The 27,988-nt window shown below is 44.3% G+C and overlaps 1 long non-coding RNA gene and 1 other non-coding gene across 2 annotated transcripts; one reads left to right on the forward strand and one right to left on the reverse strand.

Moving 5' to 3' along the window:
• Positions 1-809: 809 nt before the first annotated feature.
• On the forward strand, positions 810-27,708 carry LOC136330339 (uncharacterized). Its single transcript, XR_010730277.1, has 4 exons — positions 810-881; positions 1,365-1,464; positions 16,801-16,931; positions 27,166-27,708. It is a non-coding gene; the product is annotated as an uncharacterized lncRNA (long non-coding RNA).
• TRNAA-GGC (transfer RNA alanine (anticodon GGC)) lies at positions 17,806-17,881 on the reverse strand. The gene has a single exon. It is a non-coding gene; the product is annotated as a tRNA-Ala (tRNA).
• Positions 27,709-27,988: the final 280 nt, after the last annotated feature.

A 27,988-nucleotide genomic window follows, 5' to 3' on the forward strand; every position in this document is an offset into this window, starting at 1 on the left:
TCCTAGCAGAGGTTACATGGGCCCCAGCCTAGGGTCCTCTATCCATCTTCCCCACCCTCAACCTGATTATGTTTTGGTCCTGTCCAGAGTTAGTGAGGGGAGGTTTTCCTAAGCAATGCTGACCCCAAGGAGGTTTTCTATCCCCTCCTCATGCCTCCACACCCTGGAACAGTGGGAAATGGCCTTATTACTCAGGCCAAGGTCACTGCTCAGGCAATTCATCTAAGCGGCTCTGTCTCTACCACCCTGCATCCCACTCCCAGAACCTCATACAGTACCACCTACCCGAAGAGGTGCCAGCTAGATGGACCAGTGTGAGGGGTCAGCCTCTCCCTACAAGCAAAGTCCCTCCCTTGCTCTCAATGCCTGTATAAAGACAGGCCAGCACAGCAAGCCACGAAGGCCAGGCCTAAAACAATTGGAGACATCAGTGGCCAGGGCTTTCCAAAGGCTTCGGCTGGGACTAGCAGAGGCCTCACGACGCTGAGCCTCCGTGGCCTCCTACGCTGGGGCCCACGGGCGCTATGGATGTTCCGCACCATCCCCGAGGCTGAAGGCCTGATGCCTAAGCAGTAAGAATGCGCGATCGCTCCGCAGGTGGTGGACCGAAACGACGTGAGCCAGAGCCAGGTTAAGGGGCCAGGAGGCTGGCCTGGGCGGAGGAGTCTGCGGGGGCCTTGGATGTTGGCAGCGGTTGCGTGTGCGCTGCCTGGAAAGGGGTCCCCTGCCGGTGCGGTGCGCGGGGCTGAGAGCTGCGGCAGCCTCCCAGCGCCCCGCAGCGCCTGCGCACGGTCCCTCGGGCGCCCTCCCCGCCCCGCCCCGCCCGAGGCCCGAGCGAGGCGCCGCGGGAGGAATTCCAGCCATTTCCTCTGCGCTGCGCGGTATGTAGCCTGCTCGCTGCCCGACCGCAGCGCGGCCCCAGGTGGGGGCCGGCGGCGCAGGCTAGTCCCCAGCCGGGTCTGGCAGCTGCCCCGGCCTTGCAGTCCTGCTCGGGATTCCCGGCCCGCCGCCCGTCTTCCCGGGCGGCCAAACCGGCCTTTCCAGCAGCCCCGGGCCTGCCTGGCGCCCCGGACTCGGCTCCTCCGCTCCCCGCTCCGCGCGCCCGCCCTCCCGCCTTCTCTGTCCCCTCCGCGCCCCCCACCCCGGCGACGCGTAGCCCCCTGGAAGTCCCCAGAATCCGAGTTTGAAACTGAAGTTGGCACTTACTACGTCATCTTGGGGCAAGCCCCTTAGTCGTCCTAAATCTCAGTTTCTCTTTTTGTGAAATAGTAACTCTAACAATAGTGCTTCCCCTTGTTCTGCCCTGGGTTAAATGAGAAAAGGAACGTGCTGGACAAAAGCCAACGATGCGTTCTTTTCTCTAGATATCGCTGTCCTTTGTTCTCCTAGACCTTCCCTCCCACCCTGCCACGGCCTCCTCTTCAGTGTGATTTACGGGTGGAGCAGTCCGGGCCGGCTTTACAGGTAGGCACAGTCGGCGGCTGCCTCCCGCCAGGGCCTGCTCGAGCCTGCTCTCTCGCTGTCTAAAAAATGCCTGAAGGTCCGACGGGAGAGGCTTCTTTAGGATCAAGCATTGCCCTCGGGGTTCTTGAAAAGCCTAAAGGACAGTTATTAAATTTTTTATGTGTCATTGCAGTCTGAGAGCCACCAAACACGGGGTGGTTAGGGCAAGTTAGGTTGCGGACCAGGGTGACGGGTAAGCAAACGTGGACATAGGCTGGGCTGAACAGAGGATGGGCCACCACGTGCTCTCTGGCTCCTCTTTCAAAGTGCAGATCCCCCGGGAGAGAAAACATTCTTTCAGTCTTTAACCCATTGGACGAGCAGCGAGGAAACAGAGAGCCAGAGCCTGGGGCGACTGGGAGGGTGGAACCCGCTCCCCTCCCCCTACCCACACCTGCCTCACCCACGCCCACGGCTGCCGTAAATGTCACATTAGGTGGGGTTGGAAAGCCCCGTGTTTCACGAGGCCTAACCACCACCTCCTTGCAGAGGCAGCACGAAAGAGCCGCTGGCTTCGGTGTTCCCCCAACGTGGTCCCTTGTTTTGATTTTGTAACATCCATTCCAGCGGGGCCCCAACGCCAAGAATCAGCTCTTGCAGCAAGATGTGCCCCCTTCATTCCCCATGCCCGCAACAGCCACAGGCCGCATAAATCCAGGTGGAGACAGGTCTAGAAACACAGGTGCTATAAATATCCCAGTCCAGCCGGGAGGCAGCTCCTCCCCACCCACCCCCTTCAGAGCCCAGTACTTCCGGCCATCACAGCCTGCAGGCAGGTCTCCCTGCTGTGGGAAGGGCGGTCTTCATCTATAACAGAGGCCTGGCTTCCCCTTCCTCACCGGAGATAACCGTGACCGCCCAACCTGAGGGTTTTCTCTCTACTCATGATGTACCTCCCTCCCAATAGGAGACCGCTCCTTCCCTTTCCTGGTTACCTATTTTTAGAAGGCTTCTCCTAGGGACCCTATGCTGCGCCAGTTCTCAAGAAAGGCTGACTTCTCTTTGGAGATGGATGAGGGAGGCTGCCTTTGGTTGGAAGGCAACAACCAAAATCAGATTTACAGTTTAAAATTTTATTCTAGCCCTGGCTAGATAGCTTGGGTGGATAGAGCATCGTCCTCAAGCACAGAGGTTGCCGGTTCGATTTCTGGTCAGGGCACATAACACGAACTGATAGATGTCCCTGCCTCTCCCTTCCTCTCTCTCTAAAATCACTTAAAAATATATAAATAAATAAAATTTGATTCTAAGTTTTCTTGTAGCATTTTTTGTTTAGGGGGAAAAATCAGCTGGAAGCAGAGTAGATCTAAAAGAAAGAAAAGGAAGAAGCTGGGAGTATATAGGCAAAGAGGGCATAGAGCCCACTGAAAAGCAGCTTTCCCAGCAGGCTGGTTCCCAGGAGCTCAGTGGGACTTTCTGAGCCTGTGGGCAGCAAGAGACTCCTCTAGGGGAAAAAAGGTTAATGAAGCTCCATTACCTGCAGCTAAGAATACAAAAATTGTCCCCTAGGAAAGTGAGAGATCTGATGGCTGAGAGAGACGGTAGAAAGAGCAGGTTGGCAGATGATGAGTGAAACAGATATGAGTCATCAGTTTTCAAATACATCTGTAAAAATAAGCTTTAACTAAATAAATAAATATCCCTGCTCGGGCCAGATAGCTCAGTTGGATAGAGCATCATCATCCTGAAGCATAGAGGTTGTTGGTTCAAACCCTGGTCGGGCCACATACAGGAATAGATCGACTTTCCTGTCTCTCTTTCTCTCTCTCTCTCTCTCTCTCTCTCTCTCTCTCTCTCTTTCTCTCTCTCTCTAAAACTCAATAAAATGAACATTAAAACAAAATAAATAACTAAGTCCCTGTTTTAAAATGTAGTGGGTAATCCTTCTAAAAATGAAGTCAGCCTGACCTGTGGTGGCACAGTGGATAGGGCTTCAACCTGGAATGCTGAGGTCACAGGTTCAAAACTCCATGCTTGCCCAGTCAAGGCACATACAAGAAGCAATTACTACGAGTTGATGCTTCCTGCTCCTACCCCCTTCTCTCTCTCTCTCACCTCCCTCTAAAAATTCAATAAATAAAATCTTAAAAAAAAAAAAATGAAGTCACATCTGTCTTCCTAAGTGGGGACTTTCTCTTCAGTCACTATGCTAAGGAAATACTTTGCAACCTCTTTCTCACTGAATCATACTTAGAATGTACTATTAGTTTCCCATTTTACTTATGCAGAAACTGAGGGCAGAGAGGCTAATTAACAAGTCCAATGACATCCAGCTAGTAGAGGAGAGGTTTGAACCCAAGGATTTGACTCTAATCGTCAGGTGTTGAACCTCTGTTGTGGGATAATCAACTCTGGTCTCTGACCAGAGTTGGAAATGACTCCCGTACAGTCTTCAGCTGCCTTTCCCAGTGAGGAAGACCTTCATACAACTCACCTGCTTCAAGCAGATCTGAGTGATTGCTGCCCCCTTGAACTTGATGGCTTTCCTGCGGGGCCCACACAACCTATCCCAAGATCCCATAGGAGCGGGATTCCAAATGGACAGGATACAAGTCACCAAGGTTAGAGTCAGCCCTGGACCAGCTCTTCCTGTGTGATTTCAGAACCACAAGGAGCCCCAAGTGGCTTTTTTTTTTTTTAATCAACCATAAAAGTACAATTGTGCTTAACACAGAACCAGATCTGTGCTTAAATTTATACAGGTCACTGGATCTTGCTTTGGGCCTTGGGCCATGGGCCAAGGTGACCCAAAGATATATTTTGTCTGACTTCCCTAGCATGTTTTAAATTTTTTATTTATTGATTTTTAGAGAGCAAGAAAGAAGAGCATCAATTTGTTGGTCCACCCACTCATGCACTCATTGGTTGATTCTTGTATGTGCCCTGACAGAGGATCAAACCCACAACCTTGGCGTATCGGGACGATGCTCTAACAACTGAGCTGCCCGGCCAGGGCCCTAGCATATGTTTTAAAGTTGAGTCAGTTACTAACCATTTAACTTTGGAAGATTACAGGGAAATATCTGGATTTTCTAGCTTCACCCCCAAGATCTGAAGATCTGGCCACTCTGACAGGTACTTTGCAGTCACCACAGTGCCAGCCATCTCAGCCCGTCTTTTACTCCCATCCTACTGCTTGGCCCACAGGCATTTGAATTTGCTGACCCCCATCTCCCTCACTAAAATGCAGACACTCACTGAAGAGGTAACTATTGTCTTAATTAGTCACATTCCAGTATGGATATTTTTTTCTGAAAGCTGGCTAAAGGAGATTAATTGAGGTAAGTTAAGTGAGGGTCGGAGAGAAGTAGATCTCTCCCAGATAAGGTGTCAGGCCAAACCAGAGCAGAGAGGAGAATATTTCTAGGGTCCTAGAAGACCACAAGGTGAGAAATTGGTGTTCAAACAGCTGTCATGAATGTACAACAAAAACATCACCTGTTTCCCAGGAGCTCATCCTTTTATTTAACTTTGCAGACACCAAGCTTTTATTAGCATCCTGGGCTCCCTTCCCCAAACCTGCTGGAAGTGCCTTGGGTAGTGTCCAGAAGCAAACCCTGGAGGTGATTAGAGAGCTGCCGACTCAGGCTATGAGTGAGCCCAAAGGAATGGGTCTGGCTTTGGACCAGGACACAGCTAAGCCCAGAAGAGGAACTGAATGAAGATGAGGACCAAGCGATTAACTGGGGTCTGGGCAGCCAGGAACTGAAGCACAAACTCATTCACCAAGATGGTGAGCAGCTGTGTTTTCTGAAATGTGGAATACATGAGGGAAAACCGTCTTCCCTGAATTTGGAAGCTTTTCCTGCCAAAGCAGTTTATTGTGTGGGCAGAGATTTGGAAGAGGTTTTGTATGGAGATATGTAATGGATGAGATGGACTTAGACGGACACTCTGATAGACCTCAGGGCTGCCTCAACCTTCTCTAAATGCACATCTGGGAGGATTTCAGCTCTGTGAATATTTGAACTCAGATTTTTTTTTTTCTTGGCAGTAGCCTATGTGACAAAAAGAGTAGCCCATGTGTCAACAGAACCCAGGATGTGTACTTTGGGGTGGGGAGGGGGGTGGATGTGCTGAAGTACTTTTAGGGCTTTTAGAGAAAAGCCCAGTTCAGTAATCAGAGATGGGAAAATCTGTCTGACCTCTTTTAAAGCCAGTGGTAACATGGCAAATTCAGAATTGTCACAATTGCTGGAGCATTTCCATCAGCACACAAACATTCTCTTCTCACAATTTAAAAAAACAACAAAGCCTTTTTTTTTTTTTTTTTTCATTTTTCCGAAGCTGGAAATGGGGAGACAGTCAGACAGACTCCCGCATGCGCCCGACCGGGATCCACCCGGCATGCCCACCAGGGGGCGATGCTCTGCCCCTCTGGGGTGTCGCTCTGTTGCGTCCAGAGCCATTCTAGTGCCTGGGGCAGAGACCACAGAGCCATCCCCAGCGCCCAGGCCATCTTTGCTCCAATGGATCCTTGCTGCGGGAGGGGAAAGAGAGAAACAGAGAGGAAGGAGAGGGAGAGGGGTGGAGAGGCAAATGGGCGCCTCTCCTGTGTGCCCTGGCCGGGAATCGAACCCGGGACTCCTGCACGCCAGGCCGACGCTCTACCGCTGAGCCAACCGGCCAGGGCCAACAAAACCTTTTAATGACTGCACTTCCCTTGGCAGCCTTTGTCCCATTTGTTTGTTTCCCTTTAGAGCAAACTTCTCAGAGGAATCATCTATGCTTGCTCTGTCCAGTTCTTCTCCAGTTCTCTCTTAAACCAGCCCCAACTCAGGCTTATATGCGTATCACTTCGCAGTAACTGTTCTTATCAAAATTACCATGACTTATGTGTTGCTAAATCAAATGGTCAATTCTCAGTACTCATCTTGTGGATTAATAGTATCTGATGTAATTGACCACATCCTCCTCCTCAAAACACTTTTGTCACTGGGCTTCCAGACATCTCACTCCCTTAGTTTTCCTCCTACCTCACTACTCCCACTGTCTTGGTATCTTTTTCTGATTCCTCTTTTTTTTTCCCTGACCTCTAAATGTTGAGGTTCACAGTGCTAAGACCCCAGTCTTCTACTCTTTCTTATGATGATCTCATACAAATACATGATTTTAAATATCATCAGAACCACTTATGACCCACATTTATATCTCTAACCCAGACTTCATCAGCCCAGACCCTGAACTCTAGACTCATATATTCAACTCAAAACTCAAGATGTTTAAAACTGAACACTTGATATGCTCCCTCAAACTTGATCTACATAGAGCCTTTCCTATCCCAGTTAATGGCAACTCTGTTCTTCTAGTTGCTCAGCCAGAAACTGACTCATCCTTGACTCCTGTTTTCCTCTCACATGCAGATCAGATTAAGCAGGAATTAACTCTGTCTTCAAAATATTTTATACATTCACAATGCAACCACTTCTCACCTCCTTTATTGCTGCCATCCTAGTCAAAGTCATCATTACTCTCACCTGGATCACTGCTGTAGCCTCCTGCCTGTACTCTTGTCTTTGCAGAGCAGCCAGGGTGGTCTTTTACAAATATACCTTAAATCATATGAGTCCTCTAATCAAAACCCTTCAGTAGCCTCCCTCCCCATTTCTTTTAGGTTAACTTCAACAATTCCTCATCTCTCTCAGTAGAAAAACCTGTCTTTACCAGATCTTTAGGGCAGTACCCGGGCCCATTTCATTAGAATTCTGCAGTCACTGGACACAGATGGGTTAACAATTGTCCTTGCTGGGTCCCCACCATGGTCACTGTAACAGACCTTCTAGAGGCCATGCCTTCCTTTCCCACAGGGATTGCAGCCTCGAGGCAGACTGCCAAAATATTCTTTCTCCAAAGATGCCAGTGTTATGCAAGGAACCTATGCACCCAAGATAAGTCAAGTTAGATGAGGCTCCCAAGACCTTTCAGACATTTTAGTTAGACTGCCCTGGAGCAGGGGTCCCCAAACTACAGCCCGCGGGCCTCATGCGGCCCCCTGAGGCCATTTATCCGCCCCCACCACACTTCCGGAAGGGGCACCTCTTTTTCAGGGGCACCTCTTTTACTGGTGGTCAGTGAGAGGAGCACAGTACTGTATGTGGTGGCACCACAAAGCACGGCGTCAATCACATACAGTACTACTTCTGTTTTGATTTTTTTTACTTTAAAATAAGATATGTGCAGTGTGCGTAGGGATTTGTTCATAGTTTTTTGTTGTTTTTTTTTTTGTTTTTTTTTTCATCTTTCTGAAGCTGGAAATGGGGAGAGACAGTCAGACAGACTCCCGCATGCGCCCGACCGGGATCCACCCGGCACGCCCACCAGGGGCGACGCTCTGCCCACCAGGGGGCGATGCTCTGCCCATCCTGGGCGTCGCCATGTTGCGACCAGAGCCACTCTAGCGCCTGAGGTAGAGGCCACAGAGCCATCCCCAGCGCCCGGGCCATCTTTGCTCCAATGGAGCCTTGGCTGCGGGAGGGGAAGAGAGAGACAGAGAGGAAAGTGCGGCGGAGGGGTGGAGAAGCAAATGGGCGCTTCTCCTGTGTGCCCTGGCCGGGAATCGAACCCAGGTCCTCCACACGCTAGGCCAACACTCTACCGCTGAGCCAACCGGCCAGGGCTGTTCATAGTTTTTTTATAGTCCGGCCCTCCAACGGTCTGAGGGACAGTGAACGGTCTGTGTAAAAAGTTTGAGGACCCCTGCCCTGGAGTGTCAGCTGGGTGGCTGCCCCAAGGGCATTAAGCCAGAGTTGGGGCAGGAGGCTTTACCTGTCCTGAGGAGAAAAAGAATCCCAGAAGCCTTCACAGTCTAAGGCTTCACTCACAACAGGCCTATGTAAACCCAGGCATCACTTAGTTTCACTTCTGAGCAGAAGCTCCAGAAGACCCCTCTTGCCCAGACATGATGACAAGACCCCAGTTCACAGGAGACACTCAAGCCATCTTGCCATGCCCTCTCCAAAACGGGGCATGCTCAGCTGTACCTTGCATCCCAAGGAATTTATGTTGGAGGAATATATTGATGGAAGTTATCTGGTGCTGAGAGGGAAGCCAACTGACATTGAAATAACGTGAGCCTGTGCCCTTTTCTCCATGTAATGGGTAAATTGATTCATAAGGAAAATATTCATGTTTGACATGAACAGGGATGCCCTATGTGGTTCAGAGTAAGCATAAAACACAGAAGAGACAACACTCCATATAATTTAAATCAGTTAAAATATTTACCCAGCTTCATGAGAAAAAGTCAAAGGGAGAAAGTAGGTCCTTAAGACTCAGTCTAACATTTCATTCGTGCACTCACAACTGCCGCATTTTATTCCTCTCAGCTCTCCCCAAACTCAGCTCGGGTCCCTGCCCCACCCTCTGCACCTCCATCCCTCTCTCTCTGTTTCTCTCTCTCTGTCTCTCTCTCTCTCTCTCTCACACACACACACACACACACACACACACACACACTCAGACTCTTGATGCCTCTCCTCTCTTCCTGGACCTTTTCTCCATTCTCAATAGGATTCCTGGCCTGCTTGGACTTCTTCAGAACCCTAGCTTCTCCTGGTCATTATTCTGATTGGCAGAGTAGCAGACCAGCTACACTGGGACCTCCCCTAGGCAGTGATCAGGTAAAGCTGTACCAACACACCAGCGGAGCTATCATGTAACCCTACACCTTTCTTCCAGGTCTCTTTTTAGCCTCTAGAGGAAAAGAGAGCGAGGTAGGGAGGCCAGAGTGAGATGAACCAGAACACGTCTGGGGAAGGAGGGGGCAGAGGTTATTTCCATCTGTTCTATATCCTCAGTTCAGATGCCCATACCAGACAGTGCCCCGGTTACCAGTGGATTCTGGGACATTCCTATGTTAAAAAAAAGAAAGCTGGCCACAGCTGACAAAAGGTTAAGGCACAAAGTCAAAATAGGATTTTCTGGACCTCTGGACTTGGCTTGAAGCATTTAATGTGAATGTAGGAACTAAGGGAAGAGATAAAACATGGATATTTTGGATTTTTTAATGATTACAATCATTGATATTTGTTCAGTGTAGAAAACACAGAAAAATACAAAAAGGAATTGAAAAAAAACTATTTGTGACACCACTACCCAGAGATAATCAGTGTTAACATGTTAGTTTAGTTTTCCAATGTTGTTTCAGTTAATAATTTTTATTTATTTTTATTTTTTTGTGGCAGAGACAGAGTCAGAGAGAGGGACAGATAGGGAAAGACAGACAGGAAGGGAGAGAGATGAGAAACATCAATTCTTCATTGCGGCTCCTTAGTTGTTCATTGATTGATTTCTCATATGTGCCTTGACCGGGGGCAAGATCGAGTGACCCCTCGCTCGACCTTGGGCTCAAGTTCGTGAGCTTTGCTCAAACCAGATGAGCCCATGTTCAAGCTGGCGACCTCAGGGTCCTGAACCTGGGTCCTCCACATCCCAGTCTGACACTCTATCCACTGCGCCACCGCCTGGTCAGGCTCAATTAATAAATATTTTTAAATGAAGTTTAAACATACTTTTCAAATTTTTTTCACTTAATATATCACAAATATTTCCTAAGTCATTAAATATTATTTTACAATATGACTTGTTAAAGCTATTTATAATTTTTGGCTGTGAAGATACTATCATAGATTTAACCAATCTTATGTGGATGAGCATGTAGGCTCTTTCTGAGCTTGGAGTTTTAACTGTGGCAAGGTTATCTGTACAACCCATTTTCAGACATGCTGACCACTATCCCTAATAAGTGAATAAGGATGGATCCCTTTAAAGTTTTATACCCAAAGAACCGCCCCCACCATGGCAGAAGGAACTTTTCACAAGCATTAGCTTTCCTTGTGTTCTTCAGAGAAAGCATGACATTAGGCCTTGAGCATCCTCACCTCTAAATGCCAGTGCCAGACTATTCTTGAGCAAATGGAGAGAAAACATTTTTCATTCTAAGTTAGGGAGTTGGCCAAATTCATTTTATTTAATGCATTATTTTTTTTGAAGATTTTATTTGATTTTTAGATATTTTATTTTTATTGATTTTAGAGAAAGGAGAGAGAAAGAGAGAAGGTGGGGAGCATCAACTAGCTGTAGTTGCTTCTCATATGTGCCTTGACCAGGTGGGTTTGGAACTGGCAACCTCAAGCATTTCATGTCGACACTTTATCCACTGCACTACCACACGTCAGGCTCTTAATTTTTACAGAGAGGAGAGAGAAAAAGGGAGAGAAAGGGGATGGGGTGGGAGAAACAGGAAGCATCAACTCTTAGTTGCTTCCATATGTGCCTTGACCAGGCAAGCCCAGAGTTTCGAACCGGTGACCTCAGCACTCCAGGTTGAATGCTTTACCCACTGTGCCACCACAGGTTAGGCCAATTCATTATTCTTAAAAATATTGTTTGTGCTACTCCTGAGGTAGATATTATAGAAGAAATGATATGGTTTCTACCTTTCAGAAACTGGCAGTCTTTTGGGGTTGACAAACATAACTATGGCCTGACCTGTGGTGGTGCAGTGGATAAAGCGTCCACTTGGAAAGCTGCAGTTGCTGATTCAAAACCCCCCAGGCTTACCTGGTCAAGGGACATATGGGAGTTGATGCTTCCTGCTCCTCCCCACTCTCTCTCTCTCTCTCTCTTTCTCTCTCTCTCTCTCTCCTCTCTAAAATAAAAATAAATAAAAAGGAATTACAAACCTAACCATGAAAGAGTTAGGTAGAAACAGACCATGTCTGCTAACTGCTAACTCTGGTTCAAATCGCAAAGGCTTCAGGAAGTGAGGAAAGTATAAGCACAAGGTGGAACTGAGTGGTCTGAGAAGACTCCCTCGAGGAGATGGATCTTGGAGGCAGAGTGAGCAAGGAGGATGCCATGTGGAAGACACGAGCAAAGGCAATGAGGCAAGAAAGCCTAGCAAGCAAGAAGGAGGCTCGGCCCTGGCCGGTTGGCTCAGCGATAGAGCGTCGGCCTGGTGTGCGGGGGACCCGGGTTTGATTCCCAGCCAGGGCACATAGGAGAAGCTCCCATTTGCTTCTCCACCCCTCCCCTTCCTCTCTCTTCCCCTCCTGCAGCCAAGGGTCCATTGGAGCAAAGATGGCCCAGGCACTGGGGATGGCTCCTTGGCCTCTGCCCCAGGTGCTAGAGTGGCTCTGGTCGCGGCCGAGCGACGCCCCGGAGGGGCAGAGCATCGCCCCCTGGTGGGCAGAGCGTTGCCCCTGGTGGGCAGAGCCTCGCCCCCTGGTGGGCGTGCCGGGTGGATCCCAGTCGGGCGCATGCGGGAGTCTGTCTGTCTCTCCCCGTTTTCCAGCTTCAGAAAAATACAAAAAAAAAAAAAAAAAGAAGGAGGCTCATCTGTCTGCAGCTGAGGAAGAAATGGTCAATCCAATCAGATAACTCCTATATGGGGCACATGGGCAAAGAGCCAAGAAGATGTTTGATAAATTTTTTAGCTATAGATATCAAATTCTGTAGATACTTCCCCTGGTACTGGAGGTGTTACATCAAGAAAAGAAACATCAAATCAAACAAATTCAAGATGGGAGTTTTTTTGTTGTGTTACTTTTTGGTGGTGGTGGGAATGATTTATAAGCAGAACTTCTCATCTCAAGCCTTTAATATAGCTTCTGTATGTGGCAAAGTTGAGAACAGGAATGAGGATTCCTCAAGAGTCCTTGACCACAGAACTCTTTTTATCATTGAACATCCCCCCTGGGTGTTCCAGGAGACACAAATCCGGAGCTAGTGAGCCACTGAAGAGTCTTGAGCTGGAAAACAACACATGGGGAAAAACAAACTTTTGGAAGATCGATCCCATGGTAGAAAATAAGTGAACAGTAGAGAAAAAGAGCCTGGGTTCAGGCAATATAATTCAATGACTGGATCAAGACATGCTGAACTCTTTCCCTTACAAGCAGATAGGGATCCCCTTTAAAGTGCTATACCCAGAAGAACCCCGCCATGGCAGATAAGTGGAGAGCACTGGAGTACATCAGAGCAGAGGAGCAAAATCACTGACTGAAAGCAGTCTTTGTTGGACTCTGGGAAGATACAGAAGTGTCCGAGTTCCTGGGTCTTGTAGGAGTTTGAATGTGCTTTAATCAGGATTTTGATTGCAAGGGACAGAAATCAACTTGGGCAAGCTTAAGCAAAGGGAGAGCATTTTTAAGGAAATAGGGATGCTTCATGAAGAACTGGTTCTATGTACTCGAAAGCTGGCAAAAAGGCTCCTGTCTGTCTGGTCTCAGCTTCTCTGTGTGTCTGCTTCTTATTTTTTATATGGTGTAATATCTCACTCCTCTCTTCACCTCTCCTCTCTATTCCTCCATCTCCCTTTTCTCTTCTCTTCTCCCCTCCCACCCACCCCCTCTCCCTGCTCTCATTTGTGGAAGAAAATGGCTTCCCTACAGTTCACGAGTTTGCATGTTACACTAAGTTTGCATGTTACAGTTCCAGCCATATCAGAAACTAACTCTCCCTCTCTCCTTCCCAAGTTTAGATTTCCAGTAGAAAGAATCTTGCTGACCCAGCTTGGAATTCATTTCGCTCTGACTAGAGGGGCAGGTTTTAAAATACAGACATGGCTGCAGAAGACTTTCCCTTTGAATTGGTGTGGGGGCCACTCACCAGTAAGGTTCCTGCTATAGAGTGATACTATGACCTTTCATTGAAAGTATGCCTCTGGCAGAGTTAAGCAGGAGCAGACTACTGTTGAATAAATGAGTGACAATGAAGTTTTATAGCAACTTCAATAGAGCGTCCCCATTCTTGTCCCTCACTCAAACTCCTGTAGTTCCCAAATCCTGGAAGAATGAATCTACAGATGAGGGAAATAGGATAAACAGTGATCAAAAACATGTGGCTGGGGTTCAACTGTCTGTATTTCAGATCGTGGCCTGGAGGACTTATGCAAGTTGTGCAGCCTGCCCATGTGGAAGGTTTCTCACCTATATGATGGGCATTATGAGGATTAAACAATACGTGTAAAGTGTTTTGCACAACACACTCAGTAATATCAGCAACACAGTTTTTTTAATGAAAATTAACTCATGGGACTGAAATTTACATCAGGAGATCCAAATATCTTTGATAAACTGGGCAAAAAAAAAAAAAAGGAGATGAATCGGCAGATGGGGAAATTGTCAGCTTGCTCCTCCAGATATCCCCATGAATATGGCCTCTGGAATAGGGGGTTGGGGAAAAAACTAAGCCCAGAAGATCTTAGGCCGCCAACAGGGACTTGAGAGATCACAGCTCATTTACGCCAGTCATACTCTCTTCTGTTCTTGGAGATTTAATACCTAACTACCTATTAAACGGTCATGATTTGGAGGAGAGAAGACCAGAAGAAGAATTGCTTTCAGCTGGCCCGCATCTTTAACTAACCTGGGGTACAACATTTTTTTTTAAAACACAAAGGAGACCATGTGTAAAACATTAGTAAAACTCAGTTATAAATCTAGTTTTTGACCAGTCCAGAGCTAATCAATATGCTTTTTTACTCTCTTTGAACTTTGAGTTTTCTGGCAACAACAAAAATCCCAAACTTCATCCAAAACCATCGTCCAGACAGCCCAGCTTCTATGCTGCCCTCCCTCGTGTCACATATTGTTGACAGAACTACTCTCATTACCACATTCATTCCAGCGGTGATTCAAATTCTTCTGCAGAAATGGACTTGAAAGACAGAAAATTGCTCTTGTAATCACTTAATAAGGAATCCTGACCATGGAATACAGAGCTATGAATATGGATTTACTCTTAGCTTTTATGGATGTCTTTTTCTCAGTTATTTTCATTATAAATCATGATGAATTAATTTAAATAGCAAGGTAAACTGAGATGGAAAATTACCCATAATAAGAATTTTGATGAAAATATAGGCTAGCCTGGTTTTAAGCACATCAAGGACACTTTGTTTAATTTGCAAGCTCACATATATTTGAAACGTGTTTGTTTAAATGTGTCAGTTTTAGACAAAACTAAACTACTCCGTTCCTTTCCAAAAAACAAAAATTTGCTTTGGGGAAAAAAAATCATTTAGTTTGACGTACAAAGCAGAGGGGAATGAAAATAAGTAATGGGTGAGAAAGACCCACCCAAGGGCTGCAGCCAGCTTTCCTAGGAAGATTCATGACCATGCCTCAGTATTGTCCCACAAGTCTTTCCATTGAATTTTACTATAACTCCAAATCATTAGAAGCAACTGTGCCTGTTACTAGGACTATCTTTACCTTAGAAAGAGGAAAATTCAGGACATGCAAAATAATCCTCCCACTATCTAAGAGAGAAACCAGCCTCTTCGTCATAGGAACTGAAGCTATCAACTATGTAGTACACAACATTAGAGTTTCATACCTTTGTATTATACATCTTTTGTAACAACAGCAACAAAAAAGTGAACACATACAAGAGAGATGGTTGGTGCAACAGTGATAAAGTGGCTGAGGTTGGGTTAACTAGTATAACCTACAAAAACCATTATATATATATATATATATAAACCATTCTATTGCAAATTATTAGAACAAATGAAGTCTTACCCTTACCAGATGTATAAATATTTCTGTAATGCAGTGGTTTGTTTCATAACTTGGAGTGTGTCATCAAAGACAGTTCTAAGAGTGTTCCTCCTTTGGACTTGAATGACCTCTTCCCTACTAGGGTCATTATTGCTTCATAGTGTCCCAGGGATGAAAGGACTTTGAAAGGTCATTTGTCTTGCAACGCAACTAGCAGTATCAGCATTACCAGGGAGAAACTGGTAAAAAATGCAGAATCTGAGTCCATCCCGCTCTTCCTGACTCTGAATCTGAATTTTGACAGGATCCCCAAGAAATTCATATGCACATTGAGGGTTAAAATGTGCCGCTGTTGGTCATTCCTTTGCCTCTGAGCCAAACTGTGCACAATGAATAGATAGGTCTCATACAGCCAATTTCAGGTCCTATTTGAGTCATTGAGAAGAAAGGGGAAATATACTAATTTAAGGAAGTCTTACATAGCACAACAAAGTTAGCAACTTCTTAAGTAAGTTCAAGTATTGAAGCCCTGTAGATAAGGTCAAAGGAAAGAAGCAGAAAATGGAATGGCTTCAAATAACAAACTCACATAAAGTAAGGGTAGTACAGAAGCTCAGTACAGAAGGGATGGGAGGAGCAATTTCACCCAATTACCAGTTCCAAAAATCATCTCTGCTCTGTGAGTGATTTACAGCCCTGGAAGCTTAAAGGCTTGAGTCTCTTGCTGTATTTCATTTCAGATTAGTAATATTTTATCTAGTACTTCCCCGCAGCTTAAAATAAAGACCCTGGAACTACTGAAGTGAATTTATCTGGAGATTTGTTTGTTCATTCTCTGATCGTCTTATAGGTTTCAGATTTGTAACATATTTGGAATCTGGACAATAAAAAATGCTCTATGGATAAATAGCAGCCCATCCTCTACAACAAACACTGAAGGACTTAGGGTAGTTCTATTTGTGCTCCAGTGATCTTCAAATTTAGCTGCACATTAGAATCACATGACTGTATTATATAGTTATTATATATTTTCCTATACATATATATTTATTATATATAAATATAAGAATATATATATATTTTTTAGCAAGAGAGAAAGGGACAGACAGGCACAGAGAGACAAGAAGGAAGAGAAATTAGAAGCATCAACTTGTAGTTGTGGCACTTGAGTTGTTCATTGATTGCTTTCTCCTATATGCCTTGACCAGGGGGCTCCAGCTGAGCTAGTGACCCCTTGCTCAAACCAGTGACCTTGGACTCATGTCTATGATCCCATGCTCAAGCCAGCAATTCCACACTCAAGCTGGTGAGCCTGCACTCAAGCCAGCAACCTCGGAGTTTCAAACCTGAGTCCTCAGTGTCCCAGGTTGATGCTCTATCCACTATGTCACCGCCTGATCAGGCCAGATGAATAATATATTTTTTGAAAACAACATTCTTAAGTTATAATTGACATACAATGAATTGCACATATTTAAAGTGTGATATTGGATGAGTTTTGATATATGTTGCATACCTGTGAAAATATCCCCACAATCAAGCTAATCACACCCAAAATTTCCTCCTGCTCCTCTATAATCCCTCTCCTCACCCTGCAACTATGTATATGCCTTCTGCCCCTATCCATTTTCTAGAATTTTAGATAAGTGGAACCATACTAATGTTTTGTAATGGAGGGGCAGGGTTTGATTTGACTTCTTTTGTTCACCATAATTATTCTGAGATTCATCCATGTTGTTGCATGTATTGATAATTTGTCCTTTTTGTTGCTAAACAATATTCTATTATACAGATGTGCCACAGTTTGTCTAACCATTCATCAATGAAAGATATTAGAGTTGTTTCCAGTTTTGGACAATTATGAATAATACTGCTATATACATTCCTGTACAAGTATGAGCATTCAAGTTTTCATTTGTATAGGTAAGTACTTAGAAGGGGTATGATAAGAGTACATCTAGCCTTGGCTGGTTGGCTCAGCGGTAGAGCATCAGCCAGGTGTGTGGATGTTCCAGGTTCGATTCCCGGTCAGGACACATAGGAGAAGCAACCATCTGCTTCTCTACCCCTACCCTTTTTTCTCTCTCTCTTTCTATCTTCCTCTTCTTCTCCCACTGCCATGGCTCAGTTGGAGCAAGTAGACCCTGGGCACTGAGGATAGCTTCATGGCCTCGGTTTAGGCACTAAAATAGCTCAGTTGCCAAGCAATGGAGCAACAGCCCCAGATGGGTATAGGGGGCTTGCCAGGCGTACCCTGGTTGGGGTGCATGTGAGAGTCTGTCTCTCTGCCTCCCCGTTTCTCATTTAAGAAAAATAAAATTAAATAAATAAAAATAAAAAAGTATATCTAACTTTAAAAGAAACTTACAAATTGTTTCCCAAAGTGGTTGTACTATTTTGCTTGCCCACCAGAAATGTCTGAGTTCCAGTTGCTCCACATCCTCTCCAGCAGTTGTTATTGTCAGATTTTTCATTTTAGCTATTTTTTTTTTTTTTTTTTTTTTTTTTTTTGGTATTTTTCTGAAGCTGGAACCGGGAGGCAGTCAGACAGACTCCCGCATGCACCCAACCGGGATCCACCCAGCATGCCGACCAGGGGGCGATACTCTGTCCATCCCGGGCGTCACTCTGTTGAGACCAGAGCCACTCTAGTGCCTGAGGCAGAGGCCATGGAGCCATCCCCAGCGCCCCCGGGCCATCTTTGCTCCAATGGAGCCTTGGCTGCGGGAGGGGAAGAGAGAGACAGAGAAGAAGGATAGGGGGAGGGGTGGAGAAGCAGGTGAGCGCTTCTCCTGTGTGCCCTGGCCGGGAATCGAACCCGGGACTTCGGCACGCCAGGCCGACACTCTACCACTGAGCCAACCGGCCAGGGCCCATTTTAGCTATTCTAATAGATGTTGACAATCTTTTCATGTGCATATTTGCCATCTTGACATCTTCTCTGTTGAAGAGTCTTTCAAATCTTTTGTTTGTTTTTAAAATTGGCTTTTGTTTCATTTTCTTGATTGTTGAGGTTTAAGAGTTCATTATATTTTCTAGATATAAGTCCTTTGTCAGATACATGATTGGCAAATATTTTCTCATAATCTTTTTATTCCTTTAACAATGTCTTTCAAAGAGAGCAAAGGTTATTAATTTTGATGAAGTCATCAAAATAAATTTTTAATGAAAATATATTAATTTTATTTTATGGATTCTGCTTTTGGTGATACAGCTGGGAAATCTTTACCTATTCCAAAGTCACAGAGATTTTTTTTCTTATATATCCTTCTAGAAGTTTTATAGTTTTAGGTTTTGTATTTAGGACTATGACCCATTTTGAGTTAATTTTTATAAATGATACAAGGTTTGGGATGATGTTTACTTTTTGTATATGGATATCCAGTAGTTCCAGCACCATTTATTGAAAATACTGGCCTTAGGAGTTTTTTGAAAGTCAATTGACCATATATTTGTGAGTCTGTTTTAACTTTTCTATTCTGTTACATTTCTAGTTGGCTATCTTTATATTAACATAACATTGTCTTGGTTACTGTAGCTGTATTATTATTAGTCTTGAAACCCAACTTTATTTTTTGTATAAGAAAATAAGAACTGGCCCTGGCCGGTTGGCTCAGTGGTAGAGTGTCGGCTTGGCGTGCGGAAGTCCCGGGTTCGATTCCCGGCCAGGGCACACAGGAGAAGCGCCCATCTGCTTCTCCACCCCTCCCCCTCTCCTTCCTCTCTGTCTCTGTCTTCCCCTCCGCAGCCAAGGCTCCATTGGAGCAGAGATGGCCCGGGCACTGGGGATGGCTCCTTGGCCTCTGCCCCAGGCGCTAGAGTGGCTCTGGTCTCGGCAGAGCGACGCCCCGGAGGGGCAGAGCATCGCCCCCTGGTGGGCAGAGCATCGCCCCTGGTGGACGTGCCGGGTGGATCCCGGTCGGGCGCATGCGGGAGTCTGTCTGACTGTCTCTCCCCGTTTCCAGCTTCGGAAAAATACAAAAAAAAAAAAAGAAAATAAGAACTGACCTGTGGTGACGCAGTGGATATGTATCGACCTGTAACGCTGTGGTCGCCAGTTCAAAACCCTGGGCTTGCTGGGTCAAGGCATATACAAGAAGCAACTACTACGAGTTGATGCTTCCTGCTCCTCCCCCTGCTTTTCTCTCTCTCTATCCTCTAAAATAAATAAATAAAATCTTTAAAAAGAAAGAAAAATAAGAACTTTAGAATAAGCTTGAATTTTAGAATGTTTGTCAATTTTTTAGTTTAAAAAAGCCTTGTGAGATTTGATTGGGATTGCTTGAATATAGGTTTATATAGAGAGAATGGACATCTTAAAAAATATTGAATCTTCTGTTCCATGAACACAGTGTATCTCTCCATGTATTTAAATTTTCTTTTATTTCTCTCAGCAATATATTGGCAGTATATAGCTTAACACTTCTTTGGTGAGGTTTGTCTTTAAATATTTGATATTTTTATGTTCTTTTAAATGGTAATATTTATATAATTTCAATTTCTAGCTGTTGAAACTACTAGAAATACAGTTGATTCTTAATATTTATCTTGTATCCTATAGCCTCACTAAACTCATTTATTATTTCTGTACCTAGATTCCAGAGAATTTTTTTTTTTTTTTTTCCTGAAGCTGGAAACGGGGAGAGACAGTCAGACAGATTCCATGCGCCCGACCGGGATCCACCCGGCACGCCAACCAGGAGGCCACGCTCTGCCCACCAGGGAGCGATGCTCTGCCCCTCTGGGGCGTCGCTCGTTGCAACCAGAGCCACTCTAATGCCTGGGGCAGAGGCCAAGGAGCCATCCCCAGCGCCCGGGCCATCTTTGCTCCAATGGAGCCTCGGCTGCAGGAGGGGAAGAGAGAGACAGAGAGGAAGGAGAGGGGGAGGGGTGGAGAAGCAGATGGGCACTTCTCCTGTGTGCCCTGGCCGGGAATCGAACCCGGGACTTCCGCACGCCAGGCCGACGCTCTACCACTGAGCCAACCGGCCAGAGCCCAGAGAATTTTATACATAGATGATTATGCTGTCTGATAATACAATTTTACTTCTTCTTGTCCATTCTGGATTCTTTTATAGTTTTTTTTTTTTCTTGCCTTACTGCACTAGCTAGAAGCAGTTCAATGTTGAATAGAAATAGTGACAGTAGACAACCTTGATTTGTTCCTGGAAAGCAATATGATGTTAACTTTAGGTTTTTCATAGAGGCCCTTCTTCAAGTTGAGAAATTCCATACTTTACTGAAAGATGCTTTTTTTTTTTTTTAATTCAGAGCTGGATCTTGGATTCTGTTGAATCTCTTTTTTGGTTCTATTGTCTTATGGTTTTTCTTCTAAGTCTTTTAGTATGGTGAATTATGATACATTGATTGATTTTCAAATATCAAACCAGCTGTGCATTCCTGAGGTATACTTCAGTTTGTTATTATTTATTATCTTTTATATGTTATTAGGCTCTATTTGCTAAAATTTGCATAAGAATTTTTGCAACTATACTCATGAGGGCTATTGGTCTATAGTTTCTTGTAATGTTTTTGTCCGGTTTTGGTATCAAAGTTATACTGGTCTCATAGAATGAGTTGGGATACATTCCCTGATCTTCAATTTATATGAAGTGTTTGTGTGGAATTGTTATTATTTCTTACTTAAATATATAATAGGATTCACTATCTGGGACTGAAGTTTTCTTGTGGAAAGATTTTTAACCACTAGATTCAATTTATTTAATATTTGTAGAGCTATCCAGGTTAGTTATTTTTTCTTGAATAAGCTTTGATGATTTGTGTCTTTCAAATAATTTTTCCATTTCCTCTAAGTTGGTCAATTCTATTGACATAAAGTTGATCTTAATATTACCTAATAATGCTTTTAATATCTATAGAATTTCTATTGCTATCACCTCTCTCTTTCCTAATATTGCTAATTTTTGTCTTCTCTCTTTTTTTCCTAATCAGTCTGACTAGAGGTCTATCAATTTTATTGATCTTCTCAAAGAATCTCCTTTTGGTTTCCTTGATTTTTCTCTTTTGTTTTTCTGTTTTCTCTTTCACTGTTTTCATCTCTAATCTTTTTTATATTCCTCTGCTTAGTTTAGGTTTAATTCACTCTTTTCTAGTTGTTATCTTAGAATCTAAGATAATTGATTTTAGACTTTTCTTCTAAGTGTTTAGTGCTATAAATTTCCATGTAAATACATATGTGGTTAAAAATATACCCTAGTTTTCCTTTTGATTTCTTCTTTGACCTGTGGGTTATTTAGAAGTATGTACATTTTTTGCCAAATAACTGGATATATCCCAGATATCTTACTGTTATTAATATCTAGCTGAATTCCACTGTGGTCAAAGAATATATTTTGTCTGCTTTGAATATTTTAAAATATTTTATGGCCTAGAGTATAATCTATCTTGGAGATTTTTTTTTGTGCTCACTTGAAAAGAAAGTGTACTCTGACATTGTTAAATGTAATGTTATTAAAATGTTAATTAAGTCAAATTGCTCAAGTCTTCTATAGCCTTACTAATTTTTTATCTACTTGTTCTACCAATTAATAAGAGAAGAGTATTGAAATCTCCAACTATAATTGTGGGTTTGTTTCTTTTTACACTTCTAAATATCCACTGCCAAGGCCACACATGATATCAATTACTTTTGAATCTCTGGGTGTGTGACTCAGGCATCAGTGTTTTTGTTAACTCCCTGAGTGATTCCGATGTGCAGTCAAGTTTAGAGCCACTACCTTATGCAGTCCACATAATGGATTCAACAGAGTCTCAAATGCATTATCTTATTTAATCTTCACACCTGGTTTTGAGGTAGGCATTATCCATTTCCATTTTACAGAAAATGAAATTGAATCTTTAATGCCAATCTAAGATCACATAGTTGATCAGAGAACCTAACTGTGATTTAAACCCAAGTTTCAAACTCAAAGTTTAAAGCTTTTTAAATATTTTGTTCTATGAGGTATGTTTATTAACTTGAAGTTTATCTGTAGATCTTCTCTTATTCTCCTCATACACGGTTTTGGGTTGTGGGCAGGAGCCTAACCAAAACCTTATAATTTTCACTGGAACTACTTCAGTGTCTATACCCTGGAGATGATTCCAAAGTTGTTTTTTTCTTCTTGAAAGATATAAGTATATGGGCTCATCTGCTTTTTTTATCAATCAGCCTTTTTTCATGGTCTACCCACAACCTAAGGTTTAAATCAGGCTGTGATTAACCCTGACACATCAGCTCCACTCCAGAAACCTTCTCAGGGTGCAGATTGCCAGCATGCTTCTCTCCATTAATACAAGACATTGGCAGCCAGGGATCAAATTTTGCCCTGAGCTACCCAAACAAGTTTGGGGCAAGATTTTGAGGGAAGAGCGTCTTGGGGAGGATGCATCTTCTATGTGTAAAGGCTGGTTTGTTTGAGTGTTTGCAAGAAGTGGTACATTATAGTTAATTAAGTTGGCCAGGAATTAATATTTAAAAATCAGGAATTATTTTAATTATTCTTCCTGGTGAACAGCTCAGCTGCCTCCAGGGAAAAGTTCAGTTAAAAAAAAAAACACCTGGCCCTGGCCGGTTGGCTCAGCGGTAGAGCGTCGGCCTGGTGTGCGGGGAACTCAGGTTCGATTCCGGCCAGGGCACACAGGAGAAGCGCCCATTTGCTTCTCCACCCCCCCCCTCCTTCCTCTCTGTCTCTCTCTTCGCCTCCCGCAGCCAAGGCTCCATTGGAGTAAAGATGGCCCGGGCGCTGGGGATGGCTCCTTGGCCTCTGCCCCAGGCACTAGAATGGCTCTGGTCGCGGCAGAGCATCGCCCCCTGGTGGGCAGAGTGTCGCCCCTGGTGGGCGTGCCGGGTGGATCCCGGTCGGGCGCATGTGGGAGTCTGTCTGACTGTCTATCCCCGTTTCCAGCTTCAGAAATATACAAAAAAAAAAAAACCCACAAAAAAACAAGGACCATTCATGTTTTGAAGACAATGTAGATTCCAAAGAAATGAACAGAAAGACTAAAGAACTGCCTCTCTGCCTGTCTCTTTCCTCTCTCATCTATATTTTATTTTATTTTGTTCTCAGGTATCATCAGCCTCAATATAGACATTTATTCCTTTTTATAAATATTCAACTATGCGAGTCCTTTCCCCCAAACTGCCTTTTGGATTTATTTTCTCTCTCTTATCTTTAGATCCCCTCACCTGACCCCTTTCATTATTATTTTTTTTATTATTATTTATTTTTTTTTTTTTTTCCGAAGCTGGAAACGGGGAGGCAGTCAGACAGACTCCCGCATGCGCCCGACCGGGATCCACCCGGCACGCCCACCAGGGGGCGATGCTCTGCCCATCCAGGGCGTCGCTCTGTTGCGACCAGAGCCACTCCAGCGCCTGGGGCAGAGGCCATGGAACCATCCCCAGCGCCCAGGCCATCTTTTGCTCCAATGGAGCCTCGGCTGCTAGAGAGACAGAGAGGAAGGAGAGGGGGAGGGGTGGAGAGGCAGATGGGCGCCTCTCCTGTGTGCCCTGGCCGGGAATTGAACCCGGGACTCCTGCACGCCAGGCCGACACTCTACCACTGAGCCAACCGGCCAGGGCCAACTCCTTTCATTATTAACCTCACATTCTGATTTCAAGACATGATAGTTACTGATGTTTTGAATGTTTTCTCACTTATGGTCCAAAGTGAAAAAATAACCATAAGTTAGGGAGCTTGGGCACTCTCTTTTTAAAAAAGGAATTATTTACTACTAAGACAAGTCTACAATAGGACTAAGGGATTTTAAAAAGAAAACCATCACTCTTTTTTTTTTTACCACTTAACACAACTACTCTCTTTCCCCAAATTTCCTTCCAGTCTTCAGTCAGCTATAGAAATATTTAACATAATTATAAAGTCCATATAATTTTTGTGTTCTTGTTTAACATCACCTAATAACACTTACATTGATCTTGCATAGTCTTCCTAAATAACATTTTTTGTGGCTGTGTAGTTTTCTTTGTAAATATCTTATTTTGGCCCTGGCCGGTTAGCTCAGTGGTAGAGCGTCGGCCTGGCGTGCAGGAGTCCTGGGTTCGATTCCCGGCCAGGGCACACAGGAGAAGCGCCCATCTGCTTCTCCACCCCTCCCCCTCTCCTTCCTCTCTGTCTCTCTCTTCCCTTCCAGCAGCCAAGGCTCCATTGGAGCAAAGTTTGCCCGGGCGCTGGGGATGGCTCTGTGGCCTCTGCCTCAGGCGCTAGAATGGCTCTGATTGAGGCAGAGCTACGCCCCAGATGGGCAGAGCATCGCCCCCTGGTGGGCGTGCCGGGTGGATCCTGGTCGGGCGCATGCAGGAGTCTGACTGCCTCCCCGTTTCCAACTTCAGAAAAATACAAAAAAAAAAAAAATATATATATATATATATATATATATATATATATATATATATCATATTTTGTTTAACTGTGTCCCTGCTGCTGTACAGCAAGTTGTTTCTAGTTTTCACTGTTATAAGTGACTCTCCCATAAACATCTAAGTATATATAAAGAGTTATCTACTTCTGCTTTTGAATTACTTTCTTGGTAGAAATTTCTAGGGATACTATTACAATTTTGAAGGGTTTGAATGACTTTAAGGGATGATGAACCCTTAAAAAGGCAGCACCACAAAGTTCACAGCCCCTGTCATATCTTGATTTTTAAAATTAATTATGACACAGAAGGGGCCAAGATACTTTCTAAAGCATCGCTCACTATCCAGTCTCATGCCATAGAGTGGTCCAAGCAATGCAAGATGAATGTATCTCCATCACCTATTTAGTCCCCTGAACCCCACTAAATAAATAAACCACTTCCTCTCACATTGTAAGTGATGAGCTTTTGGAATAAATCTTTAACAACTCTAGAACAAAACCATGAGGCAAATCAATGATGCATTTCCCGAGATAAATCTTGTCTTAGAAATGAAATGACGGCGTGAAGTGTACGTGGCAGAAGGGTGGCAGGGAGGGGATGCAGGTCAGATATGATCGGCACGCCAGTGTCAGTTGTCGCCTACAGACTAGTATCTGGGAGCTGGGTCAAGGCAGCCGAGTTGAAAGCCAAACACAGACAGCAGCTGTTGAGGATGTAAAGTCTCTGGCCAGAGTGGATAGAGAGCTGGGTGTGGTCACCCAAAGGCCAGTTTCCACCCCACCCTACAGGCCCAGTGACAGGCTGAGAAGAGAGAACTTCCCATGTTACATTCCAGTCCTCCTTTCTGGGCTTAGTGGGAATGCCTGCAACAATGCTGAAGACTGGCTGCAGCTGCCTGCTTCTACTGCCACATCTCTCTCAGTGGTATCCACCCCTGGAAGACACCAAGGCATCTATCTGAGAGTGTCATGACCAGAAAGCCAGAATCCAGGACTGACCTGAAACTGCAGCATGGTCCCAGCTCTAGCTCTGGGTGTGATGTATACAAGTAAATCCCATCACTGTGGTCCTCAAGGGACTGAGCCAAAGTGCAGGAGCATGTGGGTCTTTCCTACACTGCACAAGTAAATGCCAAGCTGCATGGGTGACACCAGCCCAAGGGCTTACCAGGACTTTTGACAAGAGCCCACCCATCTGCATCAGTGAGCAAAGAATCTGCATTATTCATTTCAACATCACTTTCTTGGAAACCCTGACTACTCCACTCTCCAGAAATAATCCATCAAACTTTTCTCTTTGTGGAAGTCATACTGTGAAAACTCCCATAATCAAATTTCCCACATTAGGATTCCTGCTGATAATTATGTAACAACAAGAGTCGAGGGGAAAGAGTGGATCAGACACTGACATTTTTTATTTCTTTCTCTCTGTCTTAAATTTTTATCATGAAAAATTTCAAACACACAAAATGAGAAAGGATGAAATAATAAACCCCCGTGTCCCCAGTGCCCAGCCTGAACAATCTCCACGTGGGCCAATCTTGTTTCATCCACCATTCCCCACCCTTCTCTCATCCTCCCACAAATACACACACTTTTTTTCTAGTAAAATTTTTAAAAGCAAGTCCCAAACACTGTTATTTCAGTCAAAGCTACTTCAGCATGCATCTCTAACTAAAAAGGACTTTCTTTTTTGACGTAACCTTTATTGGCCCTAGTATTTATTAACTACTGGTATTTATTTAGCATTTAATACTTTGTACAAGGTATTACATACAGGAAGATGCTTTACAGTTTATTTCATGAAATCTCAGCTCCTGAAGAGAAACATCTTGGAAATTTATAAGCCCCAGGAGAATGCCCTGGCTTTAAGAACATTACTATTTGCTCATGAAGAAAACAGCTCAACCAAGTCAACATGAGCTGTGGAAAGGCTGTGGTCGTGGAGTTGGCAGGGCTTGGAACGAGAGGCATGTCAGAGCCTGACTGACTCCATCCTCCTGGATATTCAAAGTATTAAAAGGGTATTGCTGCCCTAGCCGGTTAGCTCAGTTGGTTAGAGGGTTGTCCCAAAACAATAAGATTTTGGGTTCGATCACTGGTCAGGGCAGCAACCAATGAGTGCATGACTAAGTGGAACAACAAATGAATGCTTTCCCCCCACCTCTCCTTCTCCCTCTCTCTCCTCTCTGTCTCTCATTTTTAAAATAAATTTAAAAAAATGTTTTTAAAGGGTATTGCTTCCTCATCTGAAAACTGCCTCTTTTTTTTAAACTACCTTATGCCTACCACTTGAAGTTACATTGTCAAGACAGAAACACCCACTTCTTGAAAAGGTCGTACCTTCCTTAAGACACCATTCAGCAAAAAAGTTTTGAAATTCTAACATAATTCTATTCATCTAGTATATATGCATAGGGAGCACAAAGGAAATGTAGCTTCAAGCTAAAGCAACCTCAGTAGAAGTATTTCTGTTTGCTGTATACTGTTCTTTGTAATACCTGCGCCTCATCTAAATACTGTATCTACACTCAGGAGATTTAGGCAGAGTAATTACATTGGGTTGACTTACCCGAGTAAAGGTGGGGACTATATAAGCAGAGCCTTGGTATAAGTCTTTACCTAAAGGACAGACTGGTAAACCCACTGTCAATCACAAAGATCCCACACAGGCTTTGGGCTTCTAATTCCAGTTTCCTGTATGTAAAACCTAAGATCAGCCCACATAGACAGTCACAATGTACTGCTGATTTTCCCTTGTTATTGCCCTCCTGCAGGTTCTCATCACTTTAAAAGATTGCTACAACTGCATCTGTCTTGGACTCTGACTGGCCCAGTTTGGATAGGATACCCTCCTCAGGTCCAGTCAGCTGTGGCTGGAGATCAGGACATGCTATACAAAGAAGCTGCCAGGAGCTGCAGTTGTGCGTAAGGACTGTGCATAAGAAGAGGGACGGATCTGTGATCCTGGCACAGCACTGTACACAGTGTCAACTGAAAATATGAGCTGATTCAGTATGCTCATTGATAGATGTTCCCTCCACCTGGACCACCCTTCAGATGTCTGTATGACTTGCCCGTTTACCATCTTCACTTCTTTCAGGTCTCTGCACAAGTACTCCATTATCAGGGAGGCCTTCCCCAACCACCTACATCCGATAGCACACACCTACTACCACTCTCAAGCCCTTAATTCTGTCTCGTGTGTCTGTACACCCAACAGGGGTAGTCAACCTTTTTATACCTACCGCCCACTTTTGTATCTGTTAGTAGTAAAATTTTCTAACCACCCACCAATTCCACAGTAATGGTGATTTATAAAGTAGGGAAGTAACTTTACTTTATAAAATTTATAAAGCAGAGTTACAGCAAGTTAAAGCATATAATAATAATTACTTACCAAGTACTTTATGTCGGATTTTTGCTAAGTTTGGCAGAATAAATCTTTATAAAACAACTTACTATAGTTAAAGCTATCTTTTTATTTATACTTTGGTTGCTCCACCACTGCCCGCCATGAAAGCTGGAACGCCCACTAGTGGGCAGTAGGGACCAGGTTGACTACCACTGCCCTATCACAACCTGACACATGTTTATCTT

Source organism: Saccopteryx bilineata, chromosome 3, assembly GCF_036850765.1.
Source record: "Saccopteryx bilineata isolate mSacBil1 chromosome 3, mSacBil1_pri_phased_curated, whole genome shotgun sequence".
NCBI classification, from domain to species: domain Eukaryota; kingdom Metazoa; phylum Chordata; class Mammalia; order Chiroptera; family Emballonuridae; genus Saccopteryx; species Saccopteryx bilineata.